The sequence below is a fragment of the Anoplophora glabripennis genome, unplaced genomic scaffold (genome assembly GCF_000390285.2).
Source record: "Anoplophora glabripennis isolate ALB-LARVAE unplaced genomic scaffold, Agla_2.0 scaffold1, whole genome shotgun sequence".
Taxonomy (NCBI): domain Eukaryota; kingdom Metazoa; phylum Arthropoda; class Insecta; order Coleoptera; family Cerambycidae; genus Anoplophora; species Anoplophora glabripennis.
In genome coordinates this window covers 3,689,252-3,708,567 of record NW_019417028.1, presented here as the reverse complement: position 1 = coordinate 3,708,567, position 19,316 = coordinate 3,689,252, and the positions used below count along the sequence as shown (strand labels likewise).

The window sequence follows — 19,316 nt, the reverse complement described above, 5'->3', positions numbered from 1 at the left end:
TCATTTGTGTTAGTTCGTAGAAAGTGAGTAAGACGGACCCAAATGTGTTTACACGTGAGTGGATAAAATTTTGAACAATTGCTGTTGCAGCATCGGGTATGTCAAATGATTTTATTATTTAAAAACACAAATTAATTTTATTAATAATTAATAAAGGCAAAAGCATTTGAATTTGCCGATATAAAATAGGTGCGATAAAATTCTATTTACATATTTCTTTCCTTGCGAAAGTTTTTCTCCGTTTTTATCACGCCGTTATACCGGTCGCATTGTGCGAGGTCAGGTTTTGCAGTGGACTAGTTTCCAGTGCCGTGCAGAAGTGTATTTTTAAAACAATTTCGAACTGACCTTTTTGATTTTTTCTTTACAAAATTGTATTTGTAAGGGTCCCCTGTACATCCAGATTTTTTTTTTGATAAGTTCTGAATCACCCTGTATACATATTCCTTTATTGAAATATTTCACAGGTCTTGTTTTCCAAATAATTTAATTACATTTTCTACTATAAAATGTCCTTATATGAAAATGTGAACCATATTACATTCTGAGGAGGAAGATAAAAAATCCAATAGCTTACATAATTCTGATCCAATATTAAATAACTAAAGTTTTGAGGAAAAGGTTTTTATTTCTTATCTGGGAACCTACAGGACACAAGGCTGTTAAAGCGCGAAATATGATTTCTGGCCCCCTCGAGATCCCAGAATGTCCATTTAGGATAGGAACAGTGCGGTCGCACAAACAATCCGACCCTTTTTCGAACGAATATCGCCCTCGGCCATCCAAAATCACCGCTTCTCATAGTTGGCCACGCACCACCTATGCCATAGCGCTCGATCAGACTTAAAATAACAAAGGTAGAGCGAGAAAAATGTAAATCTCGAAGGTACGGGGTCAAAACTGATAGAGGCCCGCTTAAACGTACCTTTTCTAGGAAGGTGTGTTTTTTATATGCCTAAGAGAGAGCCAAACGGGTTCATTATCCCGCGCGCTTTTAGAAAAGTCCCTGACAGATCCTTGTCGTAATTGCTTACTACAACCAGAACATCTGTTTCAAAATACAATATTTATAAGTTGGGTTAAAAAATTTGTAATGAGCTAACATATCTGAAAACTGATAATATACATGCTGATCGATGTATCTAGAAAGCACACGTTTGATTAGCTTTAATGTAATGTAATGAATTATGTAATCGCAAACATTTTGTCTTCAACGACATTCGGTATGTCGCATAATGTAATAACACCCTAACGCTCGTGTAAACGGCATTGAAAATAATTATGGCGTGTTGTCAAATCAGTAATTAAAATGAAAAGACAGCCTACAGCAATTAGAAAGTAAAAAGGAATCGTATAATTACTTTAATTTTGACATTTGTAGATATGGATAAACGTATTAAATATGTTTAAATGGTCCCTAATTATGAGATAGAGAATGACAAGGTAAGGTATTTCGCTTTGACTTGGCTGTTAGACTCGATAAAAGTGCAGTAAAGTAATAATTAATATTGATATACAGTGTGTCCCATTTATTGGTATGGTATCATTTCTCTCATATTCAAATTAGTTATTGGTACTTTTCTCACACAAGTGACATTAATTTTCCACGAAGAAACAGTTGTCACATTTCGTTTGACATATTTTTCAGTTATCTATTTTCATAGGGCATAGTCTACCTCCTGATGGAAAAAAAATGAAAAATTGTACCTACATATTAAAAAAACTTCAAAATAAAGCAAGTATTTTTTAAGGACAAGCTTGGTATAGTTTTATAGTTTAATTTTGGCTATATGTCAATGTTACTTAGAGAACTAAATAAAGGAGGATGTTCTAGCACAATTTCACTATTTTAGCAATAACTTGAAAACGAAAAAGATATCGACCTCCAGTTTGTGTATTTGTTTTGCTTAATAAATGGTCTATCAAGCCGTGGAAAAAATACTACATCATCGCATTTAATTTTTTAGTAAACGGAGACAATTACAAATCTTTTCTAATTAGCGCCGCCTACTGTTGCGCAGAAAAAGAATATTTTTATTCCCGTATCATAAATATAAATTTTAATAATAGTTCTTTAAAATGAGCTATCGTTTATTGAAATCGATTAAGGCATTTAGAAGTTATGACAATTTAAAAATTTCTAGATGGCGTCTTTGAACTATGGTAATAACAAAAAAAATGCAAACGAAACTTATGAAGGACTTAACAGTGTATCTAAAAAGTGTACTTTCAACTTAGATTATATAAGCGAAATTTCGTAAAAACGACAATTTTCTGTAACACTGTAGTTGCGCCTCTTAGTGGTGAAGGTACAAACTTGAAAATATTTTAAATCAACTTCTTTTGGCCTTATTTATTAATAGATTTTTTACCCCATCATCGTAGCACGTCTAGTTTCCTATATACAATCGTTATGTACAGTTGTACAGTTAATAGATCACCCTGTAGTTAAAATAAGCTAACTGCTTTTTCTAAGAAAATTACTTCAGAATACGGAATCCTTAGAACAAACTGGAAGTCACATAAAATTCATATTTTCATGAGCAATGTCCTCATTGAGCACGAAGATAAAGGGCAGGAATAAGGCGCAAATAAATGGAATTGCTTTAAAATTCTGATGAGGTTTAGCTAACATTTGATTAAATCAAACATTTTTTTTCAATCGCAACAAAAACTAAAATCATATTATGTCGTAACATACACCTAACAAAGGGAAGGCCTTGCACATACCTACCCACATAACGATTAGTAGAAACAGTGGTAAATATAAACTTCCTATTTTTTTTATATAGATAACTATCGCAACACCATACCGATAAAGCAATTTGCATAAAAACGTGGAAAACATAACAAGCAAAGGAAAACGCGTGCAGTATTTTCAGTAATTCCATAATGATAAGCAGTATGGAGTAAAAATTGGAATGTGTACACCTATTAAATTAAAAAAAATGCTTGTACCTATAGAACAAAATAGAAATTATATCACAAATAGAAAAAGTTTTTCCCTTGCTCCCAAAACGTTTCACTAAAAATGGGAAACAATGGGGTATTACTGAGATTAAAATAGGATGATTTAAGCAAACAGTTCAGTCTACAGGGTGTCAATTTTTCGGGAGGCAATTTTTTATGGTATTATAATTTCGATTATATCGTTTTTTACTTACCGCTAGAGGATGTTATTTCTTTGTTCTTCACATATAAAACATTTAGGTAATTATAACGTAAGTTTCTGGTGGAAAAACTTATGGGAACTTCATCGCCCTTTGTTGACTTTATCCGGAATTTCTTTGCATCACATTATTAATGAGAGATAAAACGTAAAGAAAAGCATCCAAATTAGATGGATTGTTCAGAACGAGTGAAATATCGAACTTGACAAAGTAAATTTAAGAGAAATATCTTAGGTTCTAAGTTGGCACAGATAAATGAACACTTTTAGAGTTACGTAGGTACATATACAGGATTTGTTAAAGTAGTAAGAGCTAGAGTCATAGGTTTCATAACTTATACTGCGGACTAGCACTCGAGCTGTTGAAAAGATAGAGTAGATAAATTTTCCGGAACAAAATTTAGGATGTAATTCAACTTACCACTATTATTTATCAAATTTTAAAAAGAAAAATATAAAGAACATTGCTTGTAAATAGATATATGTTTTGAAGTGGCAAAATAGTAAAATAAAATAAGAAAATACTAAAATTATGCCACAAATAAATAACTTTAAACAATACAGAAAAGAAAGCATTCAACAATCAACCATTCAAATTCATTTTACATAAATGACATGACAAGCACTAATCATTCGGTTATTTATTTCGAATAAAGAAATTAATAACATTAGTCATCATTTTAATGATTTTATTTGAGTAAATGCTCAAAAATATTTTTAGTAGGTAACGGAAGCAACAAGAGCGCCAGAAGAAAGGGCCCTAGCCGGCGGGGCCCAGCCAGGACAAAAAGAGGTCCCACAAAGCGCCTACACCGGCCGCATTTGCGGTCGGGGTAGACGACGGATGGGGACCACCTACGAAAGCTGTCCAGGCCTACACGAAATGAGGCAGGATAAAGAGGGATAATCCCCCTCGATCCCAAATCATTGAGGCCAATTTCTAGCCATGGAATAATGGCAGTAGGTAACGAAAATGTAATTTGTTCGAAATTTATCTTGCATCTGATAAAAAGCATTATTTATTCTTTCTTCTAACTGCTCAAGTGTATTAATTTCTTCGCTGTATACCAGCCGGTTAACAGCACTCCCCAAAAAGAAATCCAGTGGGTTGACATCCGATGTTTTCAGTTCGTTCAGCACCATTTGTGAATCGCCCTGTATAAACTAGACATGTGCACTTCATTTACAATTTTTAACTAATCTTTAATCTAACGCAGAAAAGAGCTAACTTTGTACTAACAAATTTTGAGGTCTTTTGAATTAGGTTGTACCACAAGGTAAACATTAATATTATGTAACTGATTCTCATTTCGTTGTTTACTTGTGGAACTATTAGCAATGCGTACTCTGTTGTTACATATGCCTTGCATACGATGTACGAGATGAGATCTCCAACTCATTCAAAAGCAATGATTTACCGATGACGAAATATCTTTTACAATTAATGGATATCGTCCTACACACACAGTTATACATCTACTGTGTGTATTAATTAAAAATTATTACATATATGCCTATATTGCCCTATGAAAAAAATTTGAAATTGTAAAAAAAGAAGCGCAAAAAATTAATGAAAATGACATAGGCACCAAAAAGTAAGTTGAAAAATCACACAATTGATTTGTTACTTACAAACAAGATGTATTTTTTAGGTTTTAAAATATTAATAGTATATATAACACTGATCTAATTATACAGGGTATTTTTAAATGTCTAATTAATCTCAAGGTCGAAATAAGATCACTGAGTCATACATACCTCAGTCCAAAATTGTATTGTTGCCAAATTATGTAGCATTTAAGTTGACATTTATTATTTTTGGCTGTTTATGCGTACGCGTAAATCAATTGTTTTCAACGTACCAGCGCCAGCGTTATGAATGTATGTTATTTCATGAAATTTTAACTGCTTACATATGTGTGCAACGTCCCGCAATGTTTATCCTGTTAAATTCGTGCTACGCCACTGTCTAAAATTGAATATGTTACTTTGAGATTATGTTATTTCACATAAAAAGAGAGAAAAGATTTTCAAATCTGCTCATTTTAAATTTATTATTGCTGTACGTACTTGATCTATTATAGTGTACGTTTATGAAAACACCATTAAAAATGTCTTTATCTCAAGATGAACACTTGCTATGTTTTTTCGACCTATAAAAAATTATAGTGTTTCATTGGTCCTTGTATACAAATGTTAATAAAATTTAAAATAAAAATAACCACAAATAATAATTTTATCTACAATAAAATGTAATTCATGTTGTAAGCTTTGGAAACATGCCAAAATCTGTTTCAAAATTCAATAATATTAATATATTAACAAGTACAACTCCAATTTTTTGCGAATATGTACATGGAATGTACACTGTTAGTATATATCTTCTAGTAGCAAAAGTCTAAATCTGCAATTCATTAGAGAACATGTTTTCCATTAAAATTTGAGTTATAAAAGTTCCAGTGCAAAGAAAAACATGTGCCAATAGTGCCAATTTAATTTAATATTAGTTTCAAATCATCAATTTCAAAAGTTTAGGAAGTTGGTTTAATCTACACATAATTAGCTCAGTAAGCGCGAAACTAAATGTGTACAGGACATAGCTAGTACCATGCGAAACATCGCCATAATTTTAAAAATGTTGTCACGCCGTTCTTGGGGGTGAAAATTCGAAATATTTAGAATTATTCAAATTTCGTGGCTGAAAACGTACACAGTAGGATGACCCAAAAAAACTAACATTTTTTTTCGTGTCTCGTGAAAATATGTTAGTTTATCACGTTTTAGACCCCCTCAAATCAGGTCAAAAAAAATCTTTTTAGAGGTCGCTCAAGATTTTAAAAAATTTCCAAAATCGTCAAATATATTTTTTTTTCTATTTTTTTCTCTCCTCAGCTTCCCTTATTTAAGCTGTGAACAAAATAATTTAAAGAATAAGTAGTTAAGATTACCATCATAACTTTGTTTAAAAAGTTATATTTCATAATTTTTATTTTATCAAAAATCTATTAATTTTTTGATGTTTAGATTCATCAAATATTAAAACTTTTGGTATAAAAAAAAATCATGCAACTAAGCAACAAATCACTAGAAATAATTAAATAATGATACCTACAAAAATGGTAAAACCTACAATTATTCTAAATTTTTTTTATCGGGGGAATCTAGTAGAACAACTATATACAGTGTGGCTCATTGAAAACCAGAACACATCTATAAAAATTTTTTGAGCACCTAAATATAGTTATTGAAGCAATTACGATAATCCAATTAATACACCATAGCCTGCTGCAACTTTATAGGAAAATCAATGTAGTATTTTTTATCTCAATTTTTTCAATTTGTAATGTAAAATATTTTTAATGCAGATGTATTTTGCATTTATAGTTTCTGCTTCAGTTTTAAAATCGAAATGTCAGTGGAAGGAAATATGCAAGTATGAAAAATTGGCCTCCATTTATTGCTGATTATAACTGGTACTTAAAAAAAATAGTTTTGAAATTTTTAAGTCCTGCCCAAAATTATACAAATAACTTACAAACAGAGTTTAATATTTAAAAATGATAATAGATAGTGGCACATTTTTCGTGCTCAACTATCCCCAAAGCCTCCTAGATTTTTAAACCAAAAAATATATTTTATAGATTCATACGTTTGAGTATGTATAAAAAAAATATTAATATTATAAGTTGATTTGATTTGAGATATTGGTAATAATACCTTCAGTACAACTTACATAATAAAAGTGCAGATCCCTAGATCTGGGCGAGGTCCGTAACATTTTCAAAATTGCAAAAATGTTTAAAAAAATTTTAAAAATACCTAATAAATTTTATCTGAGTTTTTTTACTTATATCTTGGAACCTATGCATTTTGGAAGAATATTGAACAGGAAAGAAGTTTTAGAATTGAATTTTACATTATACTGTAAATTAAACATGTTTAAATTTATTACCAATGTTGCAAAATAGCAGCAATTGGTGAAAAAAGGCAAAATAATCAAGTTTTTTAGGATAATTTTTTTTAAATATTTTTATTGCTCCGAGGGCATTCTAATTTGTTCAGCTTAGAACTCGGAAAAACGAAGCCACTGGATCAAAGATTATTGCTAAATTGCTTATAAATTAACGGTAAATACCGATAAACTTTGACCACTTATATCTCGAGAACCAATAAACGGAATTTAACTTTTTTATTTTTAAAGAAGCGTCTTTCCGAGTATTTTAAAATTGTAATTTTTGAAAAAACAAATTGTAAATTGATAAATGTAATCTAATTGTTTAAACATTAAAAAAAGGGTGTTAACTTTAATTATCCAAAAAAACTTAATATTATTTTGCCTTTTTTCTTCAATTATTGCTATTTTGCAACATTGGTAATAAATTTAAACATTTTTAACTTACAGTATATTGTGCAAAATTCAATTCTAAACTTTTTTCGTCTTCAATATTCTTCCAAAATGCATAGGTTCCAAGATATAAGTAAAAAACTGAAATAAAATAGTTTTTTTTTCATTTTTTCAACATTTTTGCAATTTTAAAAATGTTCCAGACCTCGCCCAGAACTAGGGATCTACACTTTTATTATGAAACGAGTTATACTGAAGGTAATCCAGAAAAAATGACTTGCCCCTTTTCACATCCACCTCAAAACAGATCCGTCCTGATCTAAAATGGGACATTGTGTACTTAATTAAAATTCATTGGTTTTTTATATCGACTTGCGTCACAACAATGCACTACTATTTTTTGTTCAATAAAAAATGCTTTAAAATTATCGGGACTATTTCTGGGTTTATTCTGGGACTATTCTAAGTTTTTAAAACTTTTGTATCAATTACTCTACACCGATATTCAGGTCCGGATTTGGATGTTTATGTTTTGCTCTTTTTTTTAGAATGAAACCAAAAGTGTCAGGTTCTGAAATTCTATATCGACAAGTCGCTGATTGCGTTGGCGTGACCCATTTTTATTTTAGAATCAAACTTAGGTTTTTAAATTTTGTTGTTTTTTCTTTAGAAAAAGGGCCTCTGTACAGCTTGCTGCCCCGGACCTCACCCTAGGTTAATGCGGCCCTGCCTGTGTTGTTCCATTATTTAATTATACTGATTAAAATATTGTTGGTAACAGCTTTATAAAAATAGACAGGTACTTATGTACTACATTTAAAAAAAAGTGGTATATTATTTTCATCGCATAATTAACGAGTACATAAATGTTTTACAAGATTACTAAAAAACCGTAACCTATAAACAGGATTAAAAATAATGTCATTGAACAAAATCTAAAAAATAAGCCGGTGACAAAAAGTGCTTAGCTTCACTTTCATAAAAAAAAATATTCATGTAAATCAACAACACGCATCGACACAGGGAAATAATAGCACAGCATCAACTCACCTGTTAAATATATAACAAACGGCTTAAAATACATCGAGCGTCATCTCATTTTTGACACTTCACCACTCGAAAAAACTCGCGATAAATAAACGCGACACAGTTAAAAAAACCTCAAAAAAAAACCTCAACGAAACTCTCGCGGACGACAACTTATAAACAATAATCGCACGCGAGGCGCCCAACTTTTCGCACTTCAAAAGTTGACAATAGAAGCCGAGTATCGCGACGCACAGCCAACAACGCGCGTAGAGCGTGCTGCTACCGGTAGAATCGTATAGCGCCGCCAGCGGTTTGGTGGGTACTGACGCCCCCAGAATGTCTAGGCGGCGGTGATCCTCGGCTACATGCATCTATTTTGTTATCCGGCACAAAGCCGTGGTAAGTTTAACGGAAAACAAGAAGTTTTGTTTGGTTTGTCTGGGCGGTTTTTGTTGTTCGTTGGTGTCTTTGGAGATGACTTCGTAAAAGTGACCGCAAAAATCGCCCGTTTTTTCACAATTCGCAGAGAACTAAAGAAAATAGATAAAAATATGTTTTTGATCTCAAATTACTTACGTAAAAAATTAAAATGAGCATAGCTTTTAAGTTTTTTGAAAATTTTCAAAAATCGCCCCAATTTAGGGGTTGAAAAGACGCCCAAAATGAAGAATATTACCAATGAATATAAAAACTATTAGCATGCGAATTTTGCTATCGAATGAGTCTTGATACAAAGAAAGATTTATTCTCATGACTGAAATAAGCATGTTGAATTAGAAAATCCACCCTTAAGCGCGCTCAAGGGGTGGAATCATCCCCAAAAATAGAGAATATCAGAAATGAATTTAAAAATTCCAAAAAAAAATATATTGAGATAATTCACATGCTAATAGTTTTTATATCAATTGGTAATATTCAAATTCTTCATTTTTGACATTTTTTAAACCCTTAAGTAGGGGTGATTTTTAAAATTTTCAAAATACTAAAAGCTAAGCTCATTTCAGTTTTTTACGACAAGTAATTTGCAACTAAAAACACATTTTTATGTATTTTTTTAATTCTCTGCGAATTTTAAAAAAACGGGCGAAAATCACAGGTTTTTTGCGGTCACTCCTTACTGTCGATGGACATTCGAACTGCTTTTTGGAAATTAAAATATGATTCTTTTCGTGATTATAAATACATGTTTATAAAAAAACGTATATTTGGGGTCGTGACCAGACAATTTTTAATATTCCTGATGCCAAAACGTGTTTCAAAATTCAATAAAATCAATATAATACCAAATGCAAGTCCAATTTTTTTGTGAATATTAAATTATTATTATTATATGTATGTACATTCTTCTAGTAGCAAAATTCTAAGTTTGACATTTAAAAAGATATATTTCCTAATTTATGTTTTATCAAAAAATTCATTCATTAAAATTAAAACTTTTGGTATCGGAAAAAAAATCATGTAACTATAACAACAAATCATCAGATTTTAAGAACTCGAAAAATGAAAAAGAGTTCTCATTCAGTTAAATACCAGTAAATTTAAATTTACTTTATTATTTAATGTCATAACAAATCATTAAAGACATACATAAAAAATGGTAAAAAAACTACAATTATTTTACAATGTTTTTGTCGGTCTACATAGTAACATATGTCAAAGTTGCTGTAGTCAACTGTTTTTGTTCAAATGACGCACTATATATTTTTTATTAATTCTGGAAGATATTTTTTGCGTTCAGCTATATAAGGAAGTCTATAGATTCATTAGAAATATTGCTAGAAAAACAGCAACAAAGATTAACCCTACTTTCAGTAGCTTTATTCTAAAACATGATAGCCAGCTGCGGAAACAACTGAATTTTGACGTTTGTAAATAACAGTTTGTCAAAATAATTGACATTTACCTACCTATTATATAACTAATTATAACATGAATACTTACAGTAACCAAGAAAAAATAGATATGGTTTTAATTTATGGAGAGTGCCGAAAAAACGCTAAAGCTGCCGGATACCAACATCGTTTTGCGCAGAGACAACTTCTATCAGATAAAATTTTCTGAAAGTTAGCCAGGAATTTGGCGGCAGATGGAAGTTTTCAAAAGAAGAGTCTTTAAACCCAGAAGGGCAAGAGATGAGGAACATTCGATAAAGATGGTAAATGGCCTGCTAGATCTCCGGATCTCATTCCTATAGATTTCATTCTTTGGCCTTACCTAAAGGAAAAAGTTTACTCTTCGCCTTTAAATGATATTGATGACCTTAAAAATAGAATAAGAGTAGAATGTTGGAGATTAAATGAAGAAACACTAAAATGTGTTTGTAGAGAGGGAGTGATAAACAGAGATATTCTGTGTTTGGAAGCAAATGGAGGTCATTTTGTATATTTGAAATAGGTATTGTTTTAAATTGTTATATTATCATCGTATTAAAAATAAAATATGTTACTTTAAAAAACATTGTAACTTGTTTCTGCGGCTGACTATCATTTTTCAGAATAAAGCTACAAACAGTAGGGTTCATCTTTTGTGCTGTTTTTCTAGTAATTTTTCTAATGAAACTATAGACTTCCTTACATAGCTGAACGCAGAAAAAAATATCTACCATGATAAAAAAAATATTTAGTGTGGCATTTGAACAAAAACAGTTGATTATAGAATAAATAGAAAAAGTGCTTTTTGAAAAGGAATGGCGCTTTTTTCTTCGAAAAATTCTCAAAAAGAAACGTTTTTCAATATGTAAATTTATGAGACAGGTTGTATTTTAATTATTTACAGATAATGTTATTAAACCAAATCTTATTATAGAAGTAAATAGCAACACTATTATTATTGTTATAACTAAATATCTATTATATTATTTATATTAACTAAATATTCCGATTTTTTTTTTCAATAATAAGGTTGTTTTGCATAGTACCATAATACTAATATTACTTATATTTATGTATTTAGTAAAAACTACATCTCAAATTGAACAAAATAAAAAAAAAGTTTTTAGTTTTAGCCAAGTCAAATGTTCACGACTTCTTGATGGGTTGTAATGAAAATATGAAAATATTCATGAAAGCTACTCTAAATCGGTACTAAATAGTACCAAAAAATCGGGAAAATTAAAAATGGTCCGGTCGCAACCTCAGTAATTTGACATGGAATGTCCCATTTTAATATTAGCTCTCAAATTTTTTACTCTAAGTATTGAGCTCAATTCAAACAAATTCAAAAAAAAATCTCAAACCTTATCAAACGAAATCAAACAATTGAACTTGTCTGAATAACTTAATATCTTAAAATATAGCAAAAAATGAGAAAATTAATAACAAACTATTTTTTCAAAAGAATTAATAACGTCAAATATTATTTTAGATAGAAAAACAATTTTAAAATCTAATCATGTTAAAGCTTTTGATATTGTCGTTTCAACCTGTCATTTTTTTTTAGATAAAGTTTAATGTTTACATATAATTTTTTTCTGTTAATTAATGTTTATTTCATATCAGAAGAAAAGCTGCCTGAAGAAACAGTCCTAAGCAAAATGTGGAAACAAACTTTCACAAATCATTCTTAAATTTGTATTATTCATTTGGAATTATTTCACACATTGTATTATAACCAGTCAGGTGTCATTTTCTAATTAATTTCGAACAAGACACGTAATTTTTATGCTGGCAAGACTTACTTTTTATTGCGATAAAACCATATGTTGTTTTACAGAAAGAAAGATGAAAATTTTAAAATTAAGCTAAGTCTACGACATACTTGAATAAATCGAAAATCACCGCAAAAATTTAAAATAGCTTTAAAATAGTCAACTATAGTTGAATCAGTTTGCTGGTAACTGATGAAGGCGTATTAATATTAAAATAAACAAATTTGTTTATTTAATACCATTCATGAACTTTAATATTAAACAGTCTTGATTTCTTTTTCATATTTAAACTTACATGTTAGTTGATATTAGATAATAATTTCCTCAGTATAGTACTTACCCATCAGACCTGTCACGTGGGTCACTGCATGTGTCATCATCACCAAACAAGATTTGACTACTTCACTGTCAGAAAACGAACTAATTTACACATGAATCGATATCGTTGACGTTGTTTGAGGATTTCGAATATATTCATAACCACAGCTTCGAATCCCCTTTTACCCTTAAGGCTTGTAATAGGTAATCTACACGAGAGACATGATTTGCATGTTACCTTGAGGATGAAATGGTGATAAGCTTGTAATATCTGCTTAATTAATTCCAAACTATATTTCATTAATTCACTGATTATATCTAATCAATCTGGCACCTTTTCATTGCAGTACATGCTGCAAATTTCATTGGGAAGTTCCGTATACAATGTAGATTCCATGCACGTCACTGTTTCAGCCCTAGCTTTTTAGTTTTTATTCAAATATGAATAAATCATAGTTTAGGGTTTGAAAAAAATGATTATCAAAGTTAATGCAGCTACCATGCGGAAAAAACGAAGCGATATGCTTTTTTTAGATCCCTACAGTTAATTAGTTTTATTTTTATCAATAGCTCCTATTACTGCGTTACTATTTTTAGAATATAACTTTACATTAAACAGTCGTCTTAATAGCAAGGTTTGTCCTTGGTTATTGTAAACGGATCATTAATATTAAATTATGAAATTTAACTTCTGCAACGATTTGCACCCTTCCTTCTTCGACCTAATTAAAATTTTTATTGAGTTCATCAAAAACGAATGATAACTAATCTCCAGGAGCCTTTGTGTCGTATTTATAAGAGAACTTATATTTTCCCGGATCTATTGCAGTCAAGATGAGAACGAAATAAAATGAAGGCAGTATATGTTTTGCTCAACATCTAACGATATCAAAGTTATGAAAAATTCAGGGTACGGAACTGAGGGCAGATAGCTGGTTTAATGTCAGTTTCGATCTGAACTTTCTAAACTGTCTTCAATTTATACAATAATGACATAAATCGCCACGTCTCTACTCTGATAAGATCCGAGTAAATAAACATCATTTCAGTTATATTTCATTCATATTGGTTTGCCGGTTTTTTCAAACTAAATGAGGGTTTTCCCTTGAATAGCAAGATATGTGTCTGTCTACATATATCATAAAAAATTACGAAAATATAGCAAGTAAGCTTCTATGATTTCGTATACCCCCACAATTTGTTCGATAAAACTTTTATTTTAAGTTATTTTTTTATTAGTTACAGTTCCTTAAAATACTTCAAATATTTCTATAGCCACAAAAGTATTACAGGCAAAATACCTCCGTTGTTATTAGAGATGCAGTTCTGAACACTTAAATATACGCAAGAGGAAACCAGATTTGGAATTGAACATACAATCATGAAAACTATATGTAAAGTTATACACTAGATCATTGGTAATTTTGACGTTACACTTAGTAATGACCTCACATTAAGTAATACAATGTTTGACGTCACACTAAGTAATGTTTTGACATCACACTAAGTAATGTTGACCTCACACTAAGTAATGCAATATTTGACGTCACACTAAGTAATATTTTAACATCACACTAAGTAATGTTGACGTCACACTAAGTAATTTTGACATAATACTAAGTAATATTTTGATGTTACACTAAGTAATGTTATTTTGACACACTAAGTACACACTGACACACTAAGTAATGTTATTTTGACGTCACACTAAGTAATGTTTTGACGTCACACTAAGTAATATTTTGATGTTACATTAAATAATGTTATTTTGACATCACACTAAGTAATATTTTGATAACACACTAAGTAATGTTTTGACATCACACTTAGTAATGTTGACGTCACACTAAGTAATTTTGACATCACACTAAGTAATGTTGACGTCACTTTAAGTAATTTTGACATCACACTAAGTAATGTTTTGATGTCACACTAAGTAATTTATTTTGAAGTCACACTAACTAATGTCATTTTGACGTCACGCTAAGTAATGTCTTGACGTCACACTAAGTAAAGTGTTTGACTCAATTACACCTCCTGGTCTAACTGAATTTATAAATAACAATGACGCGTTACTGGAAACTGGGATGTTCAACTCAAAGTGCCTCTTTGACCTGCCCTTGCTGTTCTCGGAAGTTCTGTGAGGTTCTTCCGCTATCGAAGCCCCTAGGCTCCTTCTGATGTTGATGTCGATTCTTATAGCTGGTTCTAAAGCCACTACGGACGGAACCGATCCTCAAATAATGGTGGTCCTCTATTTTGGTAAATATCGTTGTGCAGGGACAACAGGCGAATATTTGTAATATTCTAACATGTATGTAACAATTCCAGTAATGACAGTAATGGCTTGTCTATAGAATTAGTTAACATAACTAGATAATTGGTGTGCATAACTCTGTTATTTTTTATGCTATAATTTGCTTAAATTAGCTTAACACCGTTTATAATTCGTTAATACCGAATTTTTAATATGAAACTCCACGATATTCGTGCATGTGACATGAAAATATTTTACCGATATTTTCTATTGTTAATATTTTGTAAGTGTATCCGACTACATGTAAATTCTTGACATCATCTCATATAGATAGAAGATCGCGCTTCAAAATGTTACCTGCAGCTGACATTGTGATTTAACGTGTCACGGAAAGCACGATCGTTTAACTTTTTATAAATCTCTAAAGCACGGCTGACGTTCCCCTGTTGGTACATTATAATAAAATTTAAAGCATTTTTACAGAAGAGAAATGTTTTTCATGATACTTATTTAATAGTACACGTTATATTGAGATTATATTTAATAAGACATTAAACAATCGAGAAAAAAAAAAGGTTATTTAAATTCTTTCAGTGGCATTAGAACTGAAATTGTATGTATCGCAGAAAAAATACATATCAATTAATTTTGGTGGAGATGAATGTAAACGTTAAAATGTTTTCCTCTTAACTTTCCAATAGTTAATTGTGTAGGTATTTATTCTGTACAACTTTGGCACAGGCTTGAAAAGGTTTTATCTGATATGAATTAATGCAAATGCACATTTAAAATTTGATTTGAAAATCACTAAAATTTGCATAGAAGGCAAGAAAAAATGGAAATGTAGCTTAAGTGATTTGTGTATTGTGAACTCAGTTCTTTTATTTCAACACTTCGATTTCGTTTTTTTGCACGTTATAGATTTTTTTACTCTTATTATATATCATTGAAGATGGTTTCTTTGAACCGAAACGTTGAAACAAAAATCTGAGTCCACAGCAAAAAGCTGCTAGATAAGTTACAGCAAAAAAAAATACAAAGATTTCTTTAAAATACACCAAAAAATTCAAACAGTTAGGGTTGGTCTACGAGTTCTATAAACAACTAACAAAATGAAATCGAAAATCTTGAAAAACAGCACAGCAATCACTACATCAATGTATTACAAACTGACTTTCGAATACAGTCCGGCTTCATAAGAAACCTACAAACTCGTAAAATGTGTTACAAAATTTCTTGTAAGTACTCGCCGCTATAAAATACATGCAGATCCAAAACAGTTTTAAACACATTTTTATTAGTTCATGACATCAGTTAACTCAGTTTTTGCTCCTTTTTCACGCCTTTAAATTTTTGACATAAGTTCATTAACACCCTGTATTTAACCGTTTTTCTGTATCTTATACTCCTGAAATCTTAATATGTGCATTACCAACGTGACTCAAATGATATAATGCCAAATAACTTATGTTACATTGTAGCAAACTATTTTAAACAAAATACTTTGTAAACTTCTTAACATAAAACAATATCATCACTCTATTTTATTCAGTCAATTAGCACCATCATATACATATGCTTAAGAGTTAATGCATATATTTATGAGTTCCGCATTTTTACGATTTCGCTAATGTATTTAATATTTGTAAACAGCTATAACAATAAATAATTGTTTTATATTTCTTTTAGACAAGTATAAATAATTGTAAATGATCAATTTGTCTATGCACAAATTATTCCTTTGCATAACAAAATATGTTACACTGATGTATAGTCTTTCCGAAGTCAGTTGAACAAGTAAAAAAACGCCTAGCAATGAAATTTAATTAGTTTCATAGGCGTCCCTAAAAAGTTTTCTGCCAAAGAGAAAAAATTATAATAATTTGTACATAATGCGTAGAAAATTTCTATTATAGGTACATTTGACCAACAACATATTTTAATTATTTATATTCTCAAACAATTTTATTATATTGTTGGTAAATTTCGTTTTGTTCCGTTTCAAAAGGTCCCCAAAATACCATGTTGTAAAAATATTAGTAAACAAAATATCCCTCATATCTCCCTTTCGCATTTATACTATGAATGATTAATTAATAGAAGGTGCCTGTAATAAATTAAAATTACCCGAATCACACCAAATTCCGCATGGCTGCACTGCACTGCTAGGCAATTAGTCAAAAACTGATTTTTCTGCGTTCGTCCTTTATTTTAATTAACAAATTGGAGAAATATGACTTTAGATACTTTAAATTGTAAAAAATTTAATTGCCTACAACATAAAATAACTAATTTTTTCTTCTAGATTTTCATGAGCAGTAAAAAAAGTAAAAACTCGTAATTTTGTCACTTATTTGCGATTTGCCAACATAGCGTCATTTTTTTCCAGTTACTTTTTTGATATTATCATTCTACATATACTTCCCCGTCATAAAGTACAATAAAATATATACTAATAATTTTTTAAGTTTTTAGGGTTTATGATCTAATCGACTGGACTATAGAACATTTAAAGTAAATATTAACGATTTATTTATATAAAACTTGTTGAGAACCGCAGATTTAACTAGTGAAATCTGCGGTTCTCAACAAGTTTTATATTAATAAATCGTTAATATTTACTTTAAATTTAATTTGATTGTTCTTAATTTTTTCACAAAAAGACAAAACTGTTGTACATAGTAAACCATTCATCCTGTACTATACCCACAAATAATTTAAATTTCGCCTCAGTTTTACTTTAATATTCAAAGGTCCTCGGGATCCGATAAACAATGTCGATAATCACTATTCGAGTTCCATCTGTAGCGTACTGATAAATATTCTCAAGGTTCTCTCAGTGTCGCTTGGTACTGGATACAAATATTTCGGGAAGATGAATTCGTTACCGGATCCGATGCGCGGTAACCTGAAAATTATTTCACCTTATTCGCGGTTCATTAGAATTCGCGTTTAATTAAAATCTGTAACAAAGCGACCCGGGAGCACCTTTGTGCCGATAATTCGTTTTAAAACGCAACGTTAGTGTGTTATTGTTCGTTGTAATTGCAATTAAAGACGTCGTAATGTGAATTGCGACTGAAGTCGTAAGGTTTTCAGAAGCAAATTCAGTTTTTTGAACTCATTGGGTGATGTTGAAACCAGTTTATTTATGTCTAACCATTTCTCTGATGGGGCTTTGTGGGGAATCTTGAACGAAGTTAGAAGTACCATATTTTATTTGGAGCTAAAATCAATCAAATTGTCGCGTTAAAAGCACATTGTTATTACGTCACGTGGTAGCAAGTGAAGTTGTAGCAATCTGACTTTGCTTAAAAAAATGTTGTTGATATCATAATACTTAATTTCTTATCAAATTTTAATAGGCTATTAAATTAGAGGCTGGGGAATTGGAGATAGGGGTGAAAATGCACCCCTTTCAGTTTTTTAATTGTAGCTCGAAAACTAAGCAAAATTTCACTTTAGTTCATAGGAAAAATTATTTAGAGAATTGAATTTCCCATCGAAATGGCTTATTTAAAAAAAATTAAAAGAAAAATTTTATTATTCACGAAGCTCCTGAAAAGCTTCATTTGAAATGGCCTTTAAAATTTGCTTTGATGTCACCAATAGCTTTCGTCTCTCGTTATGATCCTTTGAATGAATGTTTCATCGTCATTGGATTCAAGGAGTTGCCGACAAACTCCACACGATTTTCTTGATGTTGCTCGGTCATCAAACGAAGAACAAATGTTGAAGTCGAAGGCTTTCCTGGTCGAGGATCATCTTCGATTGACTGACGACCACTTTTAAATCGTGAAAATCATTCGTAACATTGCGTACGATCCAGAGCATCGCCCCCGTAAGCTTATTTTAAAACTTGAAACGACAAATAAAGTAAAATATTGTGATTCTAGGGTCTCACTACGAGGAATATTGCAGCTAAAATTTACAATCGTTTCACGAAACGTTTAATTTCGCACATGTACGTAATGACACATCATTATTTCCCATTCTAATTGTGTTAACAGCATAGTTTTAACTGTCATACGTACAATATTTCATTGCAAAAGTGCGTATAAGTTTTTTATGCATTCACATTTTTTTCTCAATAATGGTGCACGTACCTACTTACTTTTATTATGCTGTATTTAGGTACAATTATCATAGTTGAACAAAAACCTATCTGTCGGTGTTATTCTCGGTGCCATTATACTCATTTATCAGCTGATGATGAAGCAAAGATTAATTATTATCGACAATGTTTGCATTACTTTCAACTCACCAATTTTTCATATGATTGCTGTTTTTATTGGCTTTTAAAAGAAGTTTTCTTTCCTCGTTTCTTAATGCTTTCCCTAAAAATTACTTACACATGTTCGACAGTGTGTTCTCCTTAATTGGCCATCCCGTGACTTTTTTATTTACTGTCCGACAGTTTTGACAATTTTTGTCTGTTCTATGGTTTTATTTGAACAATATTTACATTTGTTGTATCATGCTTTATTTTTTTAGGTGCAATGAATTACTTTCCTTTCTTTTTTGGTTATTTTATGTCGGCCTATTTCAGCTA

General features: G+C 30.7%; 1 protein-coding gene across 1 annotated transcript in view; it reads right to left on the bottom strand.

Moving 5' to 3' along the window:
- LOC108917105 (FMRFamide receptor-like) overlaps positions 1-8,773 on the bottom strand; it is a 224,134-nt gene extending 215,361 nt beyond the window's left edge. Inside the window, exon 1 of the mRNA XM_018723589.2 lies at positions 8,565-8,773. The gene's annotated coding sequence lies outside the window, so the exon portion shown is untranslated. The remainder of the gene's footprint in view (positions 1-8,564) is intronic.
- Between the last annotated feature and the right edge of the window lie 10,543 nt (positions 8,774-19,316).